This window comes from Dermochelys coriacea, chromosome 14, assembly GCF_009764565.3.
Source record: "Dermochelys coriacea isolate rDerCor1 chromosome 14, rDerCor1.pri.v4, whole genome shotgun sequence".
Taxonomy (NCBI): Eukaryota; Metazoa; Chordata; order Testudines; family Dermochelyidae; genus Dermochelys; species Dermochelys coriacea.
This window is the reverse complement of record NC_050081.1, coordinates 37,868,101-37,885,069: the sequence shown is the minus strand read 5'-3', so window position 1 is coordinate 37,885,069 and position 16,969 is coordinate 37,868,101.

Below are 16,969 nucleotides of genomic sequence, written 5' to 3'. Positions count from 1 at the left end.
GCTGGGAAACCAGGATTTAACCAGCTGGGAACGTGCCAGGCAAGAGCTGCTCCTTCTTGTCCCACCCACATGTCCGGGGGTGGATTCCCCTCTGCCCCACGACGTGTGACATTTACACCTGCACACAGGAGGCGGGATCATTTGTGTGGGGCTCAGTGCTGGCAGGGGACTGATTGGTGGCATTTTACATGGGACTGGCACAGGGGTAAATGTTGAGGTCAGGTGGAGGGCCGGGGAGGTCGAGGTTCCCAGGTTGGGGACAAGGAGTTCCAGAATCTGGGCTAGGAGGCTGCATGCTTCATAGCTTGTGTAGGCCGAGCTCACCGCACACACCAGGGGCTCTTTGCCTCCCTCCGTTCCACCCCACTAGCTCCTGGGGGGGGGGGGGAGGATGAAACCCTCCCACCCCCTCTGTGTCAAAGGCTTCCTGCAAATTCCCACATCTGCCCCTGCCAGCGGTTGTGTGTGGCCCCCCATTGTCCCCATACCAAAGGTGATAGGACAATTTAGTTGGGGATTGGTCCTGCTTTGAGCAGGGGGTTGGACTAGATGACCTGCTGAGGTCCCTTCCAATCCTGATATTCTATGATTCTATGAATTTCCTGCAGTATTTTTTGGGAGATCTTATTGAATTCAGCATCAGTCTCTTTGGAGTCCTGCGTAAGCAATGCAAGGTTTATGTCTGAAATGCAAAGGTTTCATATTACCGTGGGCCTGGATGAGCAAAGGACTGTCCTGAACGACCTCCAAGGCGAGGATGAACTTTTGTGACTTAGTGTAAAGTGGATTTCCTGGGAAGTATCTAGGGGGAGGTGAATTCAAACTTCTCCCTCCCCTCTGTCTCAGCCCTTTGAAGTTCTGACCAGAGGAAAGGGCAACTGTGTGCAGAGCAGCTGTTCTCAGGGTCCCCAGCTGAAAGACCCAAACTCTTTATTCACAGATTCATGGGGGTACTTGTTCTGAGCTAACAGCTGTTATGAACTTGCACCCCCAGGAAAACCTGTCTGTGCGTTTGAAGGACTGACCCTGGCCAGATCTCTTGTTGGAGTTGGAGGGTGATCTCTGGTGAGCTGGTCGCAGGCCAGGTTCTGTCCTATGTTTTCTCTATAATGCTTTTACCTTAAGAATAAATGTGCTTGCTTGGAGAGTGCTGGGTGATAACTTCACTATAGACAATGGCACTGTTTATAGCCTCTGAGGTGAGGGCACAGCTGGCTTGGTGAGCCAGTCTGGCTGGCTGGGGAACTTGTAGCAGAGGTAGGGAACTGCGCAGCCTGGAAAAACCCCAGTCAGGAGGGACATTACATCCGATGAAGTGAGCTGTAGCTCACGAAAGCTTATGCTCAAATAAATTTGTTAGTCTCTAAGGTGCCACAAGTACTCCTTTTCTTTTTACACCCAGAAAGCCGTCCCAACTGCAGCCTGTGGGATTTGTTGAATTGGAATATACACAAAGCCAAGGCAAATTCTTAGGAAGGGCCGTTGTGCAGTTGATCATTAAATCATTTATCTGTGGCAGATTGCACCATCCCTCTTCCAACAGACTATTTTCCCAGGAAGGCGTCTAGCTGAACAAACAGACATCCTGCAGCTGGCCGTAAAGTTGTACAAAGTTCCCTGTTTTATTCTGCCAGCGCTCAGGGCCTGGTTCCCTGCTGCGATCCACCTCCTATGCATTGCTCACGCATTGCAAAGGGACTGGCAGGGCTGGACTTATTGGTGGGTGCCGTGGTCAGGGGGTACTGTGCTCAAGAGGGTGTTAAATGAAAACATTCAAATAGCAGCCCCAAACTGCCCCAGCCTGGCTCTGCACCCCCAGGCCTGTCCTTCAGCATCAGTTCGTCCCATACCCTGCTCCGCAGAACCCAGAACCTGACGGGAACAGGGAAGGTTACCTCTCATCTCCCCCCCTCACCCCCGATTGGCCACTCCCTTGGCCACAAGGGCCCGTCCCAGCCAGTGTCTTCTCCCGACGCCCTCTCTGAGTTTTCCGTGGCATCAGCCCTTCGTCCAAGTCCAGTACTGGTTCAATCCCCATCTGGGGCATTCCCAGTCCCAGCTGCTCCACACCCAAAAGGTCCCTCCCACTCTGGGGCTCCCCTCAGTTCTCCTCACTCTTGTCAGAGTCCAAGGTAGAATGATTAACCATTTACTGGAACATCGGCAAGCCATTAGCCCTAGCAGACAGCCAGTTGTTCACTTCCCTATCACAAAGCAAACAGCCTGTTCATTGTCTTCCGGGTAGTCTATATGCGAGCTCCCTTCCCTGTTCCTGTTCCCCTTGGCTGTTGCCCAGCTGAGCTCAAGGCTCCAGTCTGACAGGCTGGATAAGGGCAGCAGGAGCAGGGCTTCCCCCTGGCCCAGCTCAGCTGGTCCCTTGGCTGTAGCTGTCCCCACCTGGCCAGTGAGGATCAGAGCTGCCCTGGGTGTGGGCCCTCCTGGCATGAACTTCCCTCTCCATGCCCCACCTTGCCCCTCTCACTGCTCCAGGGATAGGGACAGAGCCCACTGGAAAGGCTCCCCTGACTCCAGTGGGTTTGGCATCACCCCTCCCAGCCCAGCGCTGTCACCCTTGGGGGCCTAGAGGCAGGCACCCAGCTAGGTCTGTCAGAGGGGCTGAGGCCCCACCAGTCCCACAGGACCTGACACGCTCCGGGCGGCCCAGGCTAACCCGAGTCTGCTACAGCCCCAGGATTATTAACACATCTGGCCCGTTAGCTCAGGGGTGCCACCGGGTGCACTGGGAACAAACCCTGTCGGGGTCAGCTGCAGGGACTGAACCGGGGACCTTGGAAACTGAAAACAGAAGGCTTCACTGCTTAAGCTAAAAGGGCCCCTCTGTTAATTAAGAGGCAAGTAGCAAACTCCTCTATGGTGTTTCCACTAGAGGAGGGCAAAGTCCCACTGGGGTTAGGTACCGTGTGAGGATCAGGCCACGTTCATTCACCGGTGGAGTCAGCTGACCAGCTTTAGGTGCCTGGGTTTGAAAGCATCCGTCTGTCGTGTTTACAATTCTCAGCCCACCGAGTCCCACTGTCCCAGCCACAGAGACCCAGTAAAAGCGATGAGTTTGCAACGGCTCTACTTCAAGCCAAACACTGCTGTGAGCAACGTTCAGGACGAGCGTGTGCGTGAGCTTTCACTCGTTGCCTGCGGATGCTGCCCTGCAGCCTGGGCCCTTTTTTTAAATAAAAACAGGCTGTAAAGTCTTGAACAGTTTTTTTTCTATTTGCACAGAGAGGTAATTTCCAAGGCCTTCCCGCAGAAAAGGGCCCTGGCCTGCAATTGTGATGATTCCAATAAAATAATTTATTTCCTTGTAACTAGGAATTAATGTTCCCATGGAAAATCCCCTTCCTAGGAGAAGCCGGGGGTGGAAGGTCAAAATAAGGCTCGCAATGGTCCTCTGGCTGCAGCTTTAACTAGAGCGTCACATCCTTTGTAGCTTGTGCTGGCTGAGCTCCTTGTACCCACCTGGGATCTTGGTGTCCCTGCGTTTCCTGGGTGCCACCCTCCCCTTTCCCTCTCTCGCAGGGACATGTGCGAATAGCTCAGCTTGTGGGATTTATTTCTTTTCATCGGGGCCAGCCTTACGGCTGGGTGATGTAGGCAACTGCCCAAGGCTCTTTGGTCAGCGGGCCCGGGGGGCCCTGTCCGAATGCTGCATGCTGGCCGGCCTCGGCTGCTGGAGTGGGGGTGAGTGGCTGGGGGAGGCCCCGGGCTCGGAAACTCCTCCCAGGGCAGCCTGGCCATGCTGTGGGGCTGGGAGCTGGTTCTCACGCTCTTTGTCCCGCGCTGCTGTTCTCAAACTCAAAGAAAGGGCACCAAGGTACGAGTTGGCCCAAGGTGCCAGTTTCCCTAAGGCCTGCCCAGCTTTTCGTTCTGCGAGGGGGATCGGTCATTCAAGGTGTCCCCCTTTTAAACTCCAGGGGGATGCTGGGCAGAGCTGAGATGGGGAGTTGTTAGGCTGGGAGGTTTTAGCAGCTGCCATCAACCAGTTCTTTGATCCAGAGACAATTACAGACCTGGGTAGAGGTGATGGGGAGCTAACCCAGTGCCAGGGGGGTCTCTGTATGCCCCTTTCTCCCCCTGATTTTTACCCAAATCAATAGGGTTCTGCCCACAGATGCCTAGAACATTCCCCAAAACTTTGGAATCGATAGGCCGCGGTGTCCAGAAGTTATCCAGTTACAGCCAGGCAGAGAAGCCACGTCAAGTTGACCATCGGGCTTTGCTTCATTCGGCCACCTAGGGCACCCCAGCCAGCGTCTGCGCAGAGCTGCAGAGAGTAGATTCCCTTCCCAAGCGAATAGGGCTGGTTTCTCAGCTGCTGTATAGCGGTGTTGCTCCATTGGATCAAGGGGGCCAGATCTGCTGCTGGTGTAGGGTGGGGTTGCCCCCTGGGAGTCAAGGGGCTGATGCTGGTTCATGCTGACTTCCTAGTGTTGTTGTGGGTATGGTATTTATGATAAGACAGACAGGGCCCTTCCTTCCCTGAAGAATCTATCTCATGTCCGGTGTTAACAATGTGGATTTGTAAAAATGTTTTCTCCTCCTTAGCTATTTGGCAGCTGGGAGCTTTAGCAGCAATCCCCAGTTCATGTGCTTCTCCCATACTCCCAAATTGCCTCCCCAGCTGTCCCCTTCCCACCGGCCAAACCTTCCATTTCCCCCCCACCCCCTACGGTTTCTTGATGCAGTTCTGGGCCATCCATTCAAACAGTCCACACACCTCAAACAATGGGAATGTGGGGGCTGAGGAAACTGAGTGGGGTTTAAGAGAAACAGCTCACCAGGAAACCGATGAGTGGAGTCATTTTCATATCTGATGCAATGAAACTTTGAATTTCTGCAGAATTTCCTTCTGACTATGCTGGGATGACTCAGGCCACGCAAACACTACAAAATTAAGTCGACCTAACGTATGTTGTCCTACAGCCACCGCGGTAATTATGGCGGCTTTTCACGTCCACGCCATGCGCCTTGTGTTGGCGGCAGGGCGCTTACACCAAATTAACTGACGTGGTGGGGCACGGAGAGCCCGGACCCCTGCCCCCCGGGCCTGAGAGCCGGAATAGTCGACGCAGGGTCTACCCTGACACCGTGTGGACCTAACTACATCGACCTAAACGCTGCGCCTCCCGCAGAGGTGGAGTTATTAGGTCGGTGCCGTGGGTGGCTCACATCGGCGGGACCAGCATTGTAGGGTAGATGCTTATAGACTTGGGTCAAGGTGAGCCGCCTTACGTCAGCCTAACTCTGTAGTGTAGACAGGGCCGGTTCAAGGAAGTTTCACGCCCTAGGCGAAACTTCCACCTTGCGCCGCCCCCCCCCCCCGCCCTGAGGCGCCCCCCCCGCAGCAGCTCCCCACTGCCCCCTCCCTCCCTCGGCCTGGGCAGCCCCCCTGCAGCAGCTTCCTCCCCACCTTGGCCAGCAGAGCCCCCACTGCGGCAGCTCCCCACTGCCATCCCCCTCCCAGCCTGGAGAGCCCTCCCTGCGGCAGCTCTCCCCCGTTCGGCCCGGGGACCCCCCCCCCGCAGCAGCTCCCCGCTGCCCCCTCCCTCCCTAAGCCAGGGCAGCCCCCCCTGCAGCAGCTCCCCCCCCCTCGGCCAGGGGAGCCCCCACTGCGGCAGCTCCTCACTGCCCCCTCCCCCTCTTGGACCAGGCAGCCCCCCCCACGGCAGCGCCCCGCCACCCCCTTGGCCCGGGCAGCCCCCCTTGCAGCAACTCCCCTCCCTCAGCCCGTGGAGCGCCCCCTCTGCGGCAGCTCCCCACCGCCGCCCCCCCTCAGCCCGGGCAGCCCCCCCCTGCAGCAGCTCCCCGCCGCCCCCTTCCCTGCGGCCTGGGCAGCCTCCCCTGTGGCAGCTCCCCCCAACCTCAGCCCGGGGACCCCCTCCCCACGGCAACTCCCCGCCGCCCCCTCCCTCCCCTTGGCCCAGGCAGCGCCCCCCTTGCGGCAGCCCCCCGCCGCTCCCCCCTGTCCCAGCTCACCTCCACTCCACCGCTGCCCCCAACCACTTGGCGCGCTCGGCGACCACCTAGTTTGCGTAGTGGTTGCACCGGCCCTGAGAGTAGACCTGAGACCACAGAGGCTTGGTTTAGGGCTTAGGTCCAGACAGCCATGAGTTGATTTTATCCCTGTGTGGACATACCCACCGAATACCTTGGGCATGGACTAATGTTAGTGTCCCAGCCTCTCCCCTCTCCTTTGACTGTAGTTAATACTCCGCCGGCCCATTTCTCTGGTCAGTGGTTTGCAAATTATTGTTCTTGGGCTGAAGCAAAACAGACGCTGCTTTAATCCTGGAGCCGCCATCCAGGAGAATATGGGCACTGGGCATCTGGTTGTCTTTAAAGAGACGGGATCCTAAAAGAGTTAGATGGGAAAAGATCTATAAGACCAAGTCCAGGCCCCTGTCAGGACTGGCCTCAAGAGAGGAGGGTTCGAGTAAAATCAGTGGGGTCTGGAAGAATCAATGTTTTGTGACTGATGCGCTGTGTGACCATGACCCAGTCTCTGCACCTCCCTGCCTCAGTTTCCCCATCTGTAAGTGGAGTGATAATATTTGCACACCTACCTTGTGTGTGTATTGTAAAGCTTAATTTGTTAGTGTCTGTGCACTGCTTTCAACACGCAGAGTGCTATGTAAACGCTACGTTGGATTATTAACGTAGAAAGTTTGGATTTTTAGGAGGCTTTTTAAGAGAACTGGTCGAAACTCTTTTTTCCCTCCAGAGAAAAACTCTTGAGCAAAAAGTTTCCATCTAAAGATTGAGTCCGAATTTTTCACAGGAAAGTTTTGCCCCAATTCAAAAGCGCTGACGGTTGGAATCACTGTCCCTGCGGGGTGCAAACTGAATAGCTTGGGCTGTTTGCTTTCAGTAACGATTCTTCTTTTGTGAGTTATTTCTGCTCATTGTCCTGAGGGCCTGGATCCAAACCAGCTGGTGTTTACTCAGTCACTGGCTTTGGATCGGTGAAGCCGGCGCATCCTGTTTGGACGAGTCCAATGTTCCAACTAATCCTCACCCATCAGCCAGGTGCAGCCTGGGTTTGGTTCTAATTAAATAGTCAGTGTGTATGTGTGTGTGTGTTTTCTCTGTCACACTTTAAAGGACTTTGTGAAACAAACCCGCTGGGTGGGGGCTCGGCGGGGCAGGGCACTGCAGCTGCAGGAAGATCCCTGGAGGGGTCAGTGAGGGGCCAGTTTTTAGAGGGAAGGGGAAGCGGCTGGTGCATGCTCAGAAGGGGAAGTTGAGGCTGGGCTCTGCAGCCAGCTGTCTCCTTAGCACTAGCTTTGGGCCTGGCAGGCAGAGGGGGGAGAGGCTGGACTGTGTTCAAGCTGCAGCGAGGCTGATGTCATGGGGGGGCAGCCCGGCCCTGGCTCCTCTTCCCCCTGCTGCCTGGGTGAGGGGGTTGGGGTGGGGGCTTTAACTGCAGGGGGAAAGGGAGGTCCTGTCCTGGGTTAAGGGATGTGCAGGAAGGGGAGAGGGAAGCAGGATCCTCTGGACGACCCTGTCCCCTAATTCTCACCCCTCCCACATGCCCTTTTTGTCTCCTGCCACAGAGCCCAGAAACAGGGGGGGTCCCCAGGACGGGATTTTGAGGCAAGAAATCCGCAGAGGAGCCCAATAGCTCAGCCGGCAGCAACACGCTCAGCCTGCTTGTTGTTCTGGAGCCAAGTTGTAACGATCATCCAAGCCCCCGGCAGCCAGAGCCAGAATTAGAGAGGAGGTGTAATGCTATTTACTCTGTCAGATTGAAAGCAAAAGGGAGTCGGTCCGCAAACTGGAGTTCCAGATAGTAACTCCCGTTCTGGGAAGCCTTGGGGATTCTGAGTGCACCATCTGCCCTATTGACTGGCCATTATTGGTAATGGTATATGGTATCGCTGAGAAGCCTGTCCCTGCAGCGTCTGGCCAGTGACTATGTTGCCTGACCCCGAGAAGGACCGACTCTCGGCTGATTCTGGGCTAGCACTCAGCACCTTTGGATTCGATTCCTATCTCTGACACAGTCCTCGGGCGAGTCACAGAGTCAGCTTGTGTCCAAGGGCTTGGCGCTCACAGCGAGGGCCAGATTGTCAAGAGATCTCAGTAACTGACACGCTCTTCGAAACTCTCTGGGCCTCAGCTCCCCATATGTAAAACGGGGATAGTAATCCTGTCTGTCTGCTGTGTCTGTTGATTGTAACCGCCGTGGGGCAGGGACCATCTCTCCCTGTGTGTCTGTGCAGCACCCGGCACAAGGGGGCCCTGATCTTAGTCAGGGCCTCTGGACCTCCTGTCATTTACACGTTAATGTAATAGTTGTGCCTTCAAGGGCTGTGACCAAGTCCCTCTTCTCCTCCAGCATATTAAAGTGACAGTCTCTCAGTGTGGTGCTTGCCCACAGGGATGTGTGAGCAGGTGCCCCACTAGGCTGTGCAGAGAGATGCTAGGGCAGAGGTGGGCAAACTACAGTCTGTGGGCCACATCTGGCCCACAGGACTGTCCTGCCCTGCCCTTGAGCTCCCAGCCTCCCCGGCCCCTCCCCTGCTGTACCCTCTCCCCCGCAGCCATGTCGCTGCACGGGCAGCGTGGCTGGCTCCAGCCGGGCAGCTTCCAGTCCTGCCACTCTGAGCAGCGTGGTAACGGGGTGGGGAGCCGGGGGGTTGGATAAGGGGCAGGAGTTTCCGGAGGGCAGTCAGGGGACAGAGAGCAGGAGGCGGTTAGATGGGATGGAGGTTCTTGTGGGGGGTGGTCGGGGATGGGGAACAGGGGGTGGTTGGATAGGTTGGGGAGTCCCAGGGGGCCTGTCAGGGGGCCTGTCAGGGGACAGGGGTGTGGATAGGGGTCGGGGAAGTCAGGGGACAGGGAGCAGGGGGGTGTGTGGATGGGGGTGGGATCCCAGGGGGCAGGGAGGGATGGGGGGTCCCGGGAGGGGGCAGTCAGGGGACAAGGAGCAGGGGGGTGGGATGGGTCGGGTGTTCTGAGGCGGGCAGTCAGGGAGCGGGAAGTGGGAGGGGGCGGATAGGGGGCAGGGGGCCAGGCTGTTTGGGGAGGCGAAGCCTTCCCTACCCGGCCCTCCATACAGTTTTGCAACCCTGATGTGGCCCTTGGGCCAAAAAGTTTGCCCATCCCTGTGCTAGGGGGAAGTGGAAAAAATGGGGGGAGGCAGGGATAGCTCAGTGGTTTGAGCATTGGCCTGCTATGTGGATTGTGAATTCAATCCTTGAGGGGGCCATTTAGGGATCTGGGGCAAAAATTGGGGATTGGTCCTGCTTTGAGCAGGGGGTGGGACTAGATGACCTCCTGAGGTCCCTTCCAATCCTGATATTCTGTGATTCTATGAAAAGAACGAGTGAGGGGAAACACTGGGGGAGGCGGGGAAGGGGGAGATGGTGGGACTCAGTGTGTGGGGAGGAAGGAATGCAGTGCAAGGTGCGGGTGTTCACAGAGTGGAAGGGGATGATGGAGCCCAGGGAAAGGGAGAGAGCTCAGCCAGAAGGGGAATGAGGAAGGCTGAACTGGGGATTAAGTCCCTGAACTGCTGATCCCGGTTCTAAGCCAGGCTCAGCTTCAGCAGGATGCTGGGGTAAGTTCCAGCCGGGTCCTGTGTGTCACTTCCTCATTCCACCATGTGTTTCCTGGGAATGATACAGCCCAGCCTGATAGGGGCTGTGGTGCAGACCCGCCTGACAAATATCAACGTGACTCAAACCTAGGAGAGCCATGCCTCATGGGGAGTCAGGGCAGAGAGATGCCGGAAAACCCAGGTCTGAAAGAAGACAGGAGGATGTTGTGCAAAGGGGAGGCAGATGCCAAGTGGAAGGGAAAGGAGGGGTGTGGGAAGACCTCCTGAGGAAGGAGAAGAGGACAGACTAGCAAGGCAGGGCAAGGAATGCAGTAGAGGCTGTTCTGGCTGGGGAAGAGGCCTTAGAGTAGATGCACATCACCGCCCTGACATGCCTCCATCCCGAGCCAGTGTTCAACTGCTGTGAGGTCTCCGTCTGCTGCCAGCCCCAGATGCAAGGGGTTGACTGGACGCTGTGGCCGGATGCCCAGCACTACGTCTGCCTGCCAGGAGCTGTGGGAGCAGAGTGCAAGTTAGAACTGCCCTTAGGCTGCTTTAACTTCTCCCAGGGGCTGAGCCCTGCGGGTCTACAGAATACAGAGCACAAAGGGGGCTTCAAGCTGCCTTGACCCACCTCTGTCCCTTTCCCAAGAACAAGAGAAAAAGAATAAGGCCCATTTGGAGCTACCAGAGGAATGTGACTATGGTACAGGGAGGGCTTGTGAGAACTAGTTGTGGCTGGCAAGGCGCGCTGTGCTCCAGGGTTTAACTGGCATAGGTTTACAGGGCTGTTACTGGATTGTCAATATCTTTATAGATGGGTGTTGGAGCAGCCTGGTGGTATGCCAGAGAGTTCTCACACTTCTTGGCATCATTACAAAAATGCCCCTTGCCTCCCTGGCATATTATTTTCAGAGTGTGCAGGACCCTCCCAGGGGGTTGTGTCGCTTCCAGGCTTTAAAATGCTCTTGAAAATGCCGCCCATAGGCGCCAATCCTGCAAAGACTTATGCAAGTACAGTACTTCACTTGATGCATTGAGTAGCCTTTGAAGTCAAGCAGACTACTCGTAGACTGAAAGCCCATGGGTGAGTGTTTGCAGGATCAGGGCCGTAAGTAGCACATGGAATGTGTCTTGGTGTTAATTCCACCCCTCTAGAAATATCAGTGGGCTATTTCAGTTCTTGCATAATATTTTCCTTGTGAAATGCGTTTCTTTTATGCACTGCAGGAAATCACATCTGCTATTTCCCAGTGCTCCAGAAATCTGGAGCCTTTCCCCCCATTGCATAACTTTCTTTCTCCACAACTTCCCTACAGCCCAAATCCCATGAACACTCAAAATTGCTTAACAGAGTTGGTTAGAAAACATTTTTTCCAAGAAAAATTCATTTTTTTAGTGGAAAAAATCGAAACCCAAATATTCATAGGTGAAAACCAAACATTTCAATTCAGAAATGCTACCCCAATGCCTTGTGGGGGTTGCAGTTCAGATGCTTCATGCCTCTGTTCTCTATAAGCCAGGCTTCCTGACCAGACTACATCTCCCATGATGCACCATGGCCTCCTCTCTTGTTGAGTCACTGCAGCGCGTCATGAAAGTCCTGTGGCCGATAAAAATCATAGAATTGTAAGACAGGAAGGGACCTCAGGAGGTCTCCTAGTCCAGCCCCCTCCACTGAGGCAGGACTAATTATTATCTTGACCATCCCTGACAGGTGTTCAAATTGTTCTTAAAAACCTCCAGGGTTCGTGATTCTACAACCTCCGTAGGTAACTTATTCCAGTGCTTAGCCACCCTGACCATTAGGAAGCTCTTTCTAATGTCTAACCTAAATCTTCCTTGATGCAATTTAAGCCCATTGCTTCTTGTCCTTTCAATCCGGGATTGAGTCCCCAATGAAGTGAACAGACAGCAGAGTGAAGTGCAGGATGCCGTTGTTGAAAGCAGGTACAGGAAAATGCGATGGGCCAAGCATAGAACAAGACAATCAATGGACTGACAATCAATGGACTGCAGCTGTCGCTGAGTAGTATCCATGGGATCTGAAACGACCACTCGGCTGACCTCCAAAGAGGGGAAGATTTTACTGTGGAAAAGCCTGGCTGCACACGGAGAAGGAAGGCCAGGGTAAGAGAAGAATGGAAGACATGTTGTGATCGGCGCAATCTATATGAAGGCTGAAGGACCGATTGATCAAGGTGATCAGGGCTACTTGTTCCGTCCTCAGTGGATAAGGAGAACAATGAGAAGTCCTGAGGAATCTCCATCCTTCGAGGTTTTTAAGGCCTGGCTTGACAAAGCCCTGATTGGGATGATTTAGTTGGTGTTGGTCCTGCTTGGAGCAGGGGGTTGGACTAGATGACCTCCTGAGGTCTCTTCCAACCTTAGTATTCGATGATTCCAGGGTTCTATTCCCACTTCAACCACAATCTCTTTTGTGCAAGTCACTTCACTCATCATAACAACCTTTTACGTACTTGAAGCCTGTTATCAGGCCTCCCCCTCAGTCTTCCAGTCTCCACACTAAACAAACCCAATTTTTTCAGTCTGTCCTTATGGGAGATGTAGTTCAGTTGGAGAGTCAGGGAGCAAGCGCAAGGGTGAATGGGGCCCAGTCTGGTTGAATCAGTATTAAATACTGCATTCACGCCAAACAGAGCGCCTCCGGGACAGGGGAAACAGCCCTAGTTAGGCAAATGGAAAAGGAGCCTCATTTGAGATGGAAATTTCTCAGCTGAGTGGGGATTTGAATAGCAAAGAGCCTGGGACACACACTTTTGAGGAAGCTGATCCAGTCACAGTGTCTATAGCTGCTGACACTCCGCAGCAGTGGAATCGGGAGCGTGTGCTCCAAGTGTGACAGTGCATAAGGGTGGGAGAGGACAGCATGTGTGTGGCCAAGTAGAGGGATGAGGCTGAAAGAACACTGTGCCTATGTGCTGTGCAGATCCCACCCCTAGACTGTGTGTGGTTGGGGCTCGGGTCCTTCACAAGAGGCTGTTAAGGAAACTTAAGGCAGCTGATCCAAGCTCATTGACATTCACGAGTGGCTTTGCATGAACTTCAATGAGCAATGGGGTGAGGCCCAGGATCAGAGGCAAATTATTAACATGGGAGCGTCTGTGGTCACCAGCCCTATGCAAGCACACAACAAAGAGACCAGCTCTTTTGCAAGAAGCTGTGGGAGGGAGACAAGTGGTGGCAGGTGGAAACCTGTCCTGTGCTCTCCACACTGCTTTCCCATGGAATATCCAGTCGATTTCAAGGCCTTGATCCTTATCTTCAAGGCGCTCCATGGACCGGGCCCAGGGTAGCCAAAGGAGCTGAAAGCTCTGAGATGAGGATCATGGGTAACAACTCTGCTTCTCAGGCACAAGGGATCCCTCTAGCTTAATGGTAAAGCACGTCAGTGCAGGGGCGAGCTTTCTTCGGGAACCTGCTTTGAAACAGGCGTGGATTCCCCTAGGCACTAAAGACCATCACAAACCTCCCTACTAAAACTAGCTGAAATATTTCAATCAAAAAAATTTTGGCTAAAAAAGTAGATGAGTCAACAGTGAAACAGTTTGCGAGTTCATGTCGATTTTGCCAATTTGCTCATTTTGGAGAGTGGGAAACCCCTTAAATGCTGAAGAAATCACAACGTTTTGTTTTGACATCTTCCATTCAAAATATCTTTTTTTTCCATTCAGAAATTTCCTTTCATTTTAGTTCTATCAATTCAACCATTTCAAAGAAAAAAGGCTTGAAATCAAAACCAAATATTTCATTTCGGGCCAAGCGAAAGGCGTTAGTTCCACCTCTTCTTTGTTGTTTGTTTTGTTTTATTTTTCATTTTGCCAATTTTTTTGTTGTTGAGACTTTCAGTCCAGCCCAACATTTCCCCCCCTTGACTTCTCAATATGGCCAATGAACTGGAAAAGGCGTTATTCACCCCGCACTGCTCTCGCCCTCCACTCTGATCTGCTTTCTCTGGTATACATACAGGTCAGGCTGTAGATAAGAGAAAACCCTCCATTCCACTGCCCACACAATTCGCCTACAGGGAAAGGATGAGAAAAAAACCAAACTCTATTGGCAGTTGTATGATTTAATTAGGGTGACCAGATGTCCCGTTTTTAAAGGGACAGTCCTGTTTTTTGGGACTTTTTCTTATATTACCCCCCGTCCCGTTTTTTCACAGTTGCCCTCTGGTCACCCTAGATTTAATGCACACCTGGTGACGAGAGCAGGATAAGAACATACTGAACAGAACTGATTGTCACCCACTCGCTAATCAAAAACCTCTCAAGGGCTTTTGCTAAAGCTTTCCCATCGAATGCTTCCTCTGCTCCCACGCTGACTCTTCCCCTTTCTCGCTAGGCTGAAGGATCTCCCATAACTAGAAAATTTCTGCTTGGTTCCCGCTCATGCTCCCTGTCTTTCCCAGCCAAGCCTTTCTATAGGAAGATGAAAAGGAGTACTTGTGGCACCTTAGAGACTAACAAATTTATTAGAGCATAAGCTTTCGTGAGCTACAGCTCACTTCATCGGAGCTCACGAAAGCTTATGCTCTAATAAATTTGTTAGTCCCTAAGGTGCCACAAGTACTCCTTTTCTTTTTGCGAATACAGACTAACACGGCTGCTACTCTGAAACCTATAGGAAGATGGAAAATGAAACAAGTTTCTGCTAACTCCACAGCTGGCCTTTGCTCTCTGATGCGAATGAGCTAGACATGTTCTGGACTCTGTAAAGATTTATGTATGTGATTAACTTGATGAACCCAGCAAGTTACTCAAGTCTTTGCAGCATCAGTGGCTGGTTCTGTTTCCTAGCTACTAAACTCCCTGGATGGTTTTGATTTTCCCCTCTGTATGTCACCGAATTTTGAAATACTTGGATGGGGCATTTATATCCCCTGTCACTTGTGGATGGGGTTCCAGTGGAGGGAATTGGAGGGTTCAGGCTTTCTGCAGATGCAGGCAGCATTGCTGCATTGATTATAATCAGAGCCATTCCACTATTTCAGAGCAATCAGTTCAGGCTTTCTGCAGACTCAGGAAGATGTCACTGTGTTGGTTACACTGAGGATACTCTTTCAAGGTTTTCCACACAACCTCAAGAGCTAGAAACTGACTACTTCATTTAATATGAGCTGAGACACCCGACAACAGTTCTGATACTGGTCCATGTTTCCCCAGTCACCAGTTTCTTTGGGAAAGACTGAAAACATACAATCGCTACCGATATAGAATTAAATTATGGACTTGATTGTGGAACCTTTACATTGGGTGATACTTTCTCATAGTAGTGGTCTCATTAATGTCATGGAAAAAGCGCTAACGAATGCAGGTGTCAGCATTGCACTAACGAATCCTAGAGCTTTCATATCATAGACTCATAGACTTTAAGGTCAGAAGGGACCATTATGATCGTCTAGTCTGACCTCCTGCACAACGCAGGCCACAGAATCTCACCCACCCGCTCCTGTAGTAAACCCCTAACCTATGTCTGAGCTATTGAAATCATGGTTTAAAGACTTCAAGGAGCAGAGAATCCTCCAGCAAGTGACCTGTACCCCATGCTACAGAGGAAGGCGAAAAACCCCCAGGGCCTCTGCCAATCTGCCCTGGAGGAAAATTCCTTCCTGACCCCAAATATGGCAATCAGCTGAACCCTGAGCATGTGGACAACACTCACCAGCCAGACACCCAGGAAAGAATTCTCTGTCGTAACTCAGAAGCCATTGGGCATATCTACCTCTAATATTCAAAGACCAATTAATTGCCAAAATTAGGCTATCCCATCATACCATCTCCTCCATAAAGTCATCAAGCTTAGTCTTGAAGCCAGATAGGTCTTTTGCCCCCACTTCGCCCCTTGGAAGGCTGTTCCAGAGCTTCACTCCTTTGATGGTTAGAAACCTTCATCTAATTTCCAGTCTAAACTTCCTGCTGGCCAGTTTATAAAACTATATACAGAGGAGTTTACAAGAGAACATCAGTTTGAAGTTTAGCTTGGGAAGCTTAAAATGCTGAATAATTCTCTTAGAATGCGTCTATCGGGAAGAATAGCTCTGTCCATTGGTTTATTTTTGCTGCGCTCATCGTGATGGCATGTGAGATCTTTATATGGCTGTAAAATCCAGCCTGGAATGTCACCCTCTCCTACTGTCCTACCACTGGGTGGCACCGTGCATAACATACCTTATTGACGCCAACCTCCGCCATACCTGGCCGGGCATTAAAGGCATCTATGGAAAACACATCTCTGGTTTCTCTCTCTCTAACTGGAGCTCTGTAGCCTGTCCGGAGCTAATACAGATGACTGACTTCCTAGGAGCAGCCCCATGCCCTGCTAAGTACAAGGTATCTGTGACGGGGCAGAGAGCCGGGTCAAGAGGAGAGGAAAGGGGACGGTGCTCATAGTGGAGGTTGAGAAGAAATGGTCCTTCCTTCCCCAGCCCACACCCAAAGAATCCCAGGACTCTGAAGCCATTGTGAGTTCTGGCTTATCTTTGTCTCTTGATAATTTTTTGGCCAAGAGGATGACTGATGCTGCGGCTGGTCAGCTGGGCTGGGGGATGGAGATATCACCCCCCCCCCCATCAAAGTCCCCTCCTCCAACCCTGCATCCCGCAACCCATTGCCTATCTCAAAGGCCAATTCATGTTCCCCCCCACTCGCCCTGATTCCCAGGCCTCCAGCATTCCTGAAGACAGCTGCAATACATATGTGGTTTAACTAGAGGCATGTGAATAATCTGGGAGCAGCCTAAAATAAATTCTCTTTAAAATCCCCTATGACCGATACGGGGGCCACTGTGCTGACTGGGCCCATATGTTTTCCATTTTAGGTCTTTAAGAGCCTCTGGGTCTCAGTTTGATGAAAGCTGTCCCAGGATCCCCAGCCAGCTTCACTGCAGCAGTAGGGTTGGGATGCACTGGCCCCCACTCCCTGACAGGAGCGCCAGGCAGGTGGGGGGGCGGGGGGGGGCAAGACCCCGCATCCTGACTCTGCTCTCCGGAAGGGGTACTGTAGGGGGGTTGGAGGGGCCTCCATCTGCTCTGGCCCAGGGCCCCAAAAAACAGTGATCTGCCTCTGTATAAAGGTGCCCTGTACCTCTACAGCATATTCCCTCCCTGCCAGGGGATCTGGGTACCAATCTGAGCCCCTTTATCCAAGTACACACCGGGGAGCCAACCAGGACGGTTAGGGCTGCAGATCCCTGTAGTGCAGACAGGCCCCAAGTCCAGAGTGGCCTGCAGGTTTCAGCGCCAGGGGAAATCTGCCCCCAAGCTGTGTTGCACGGGGAGACTTTAGCCCGGCCTGACCTGCCTGCCTCAGTGACCCTGCCGTGCTCACTGGGCCATGGAGTCTTTGGCACGGATCTCTGTGGCAGCTCAGCTTTCTGCCACCAGGGCAGGTT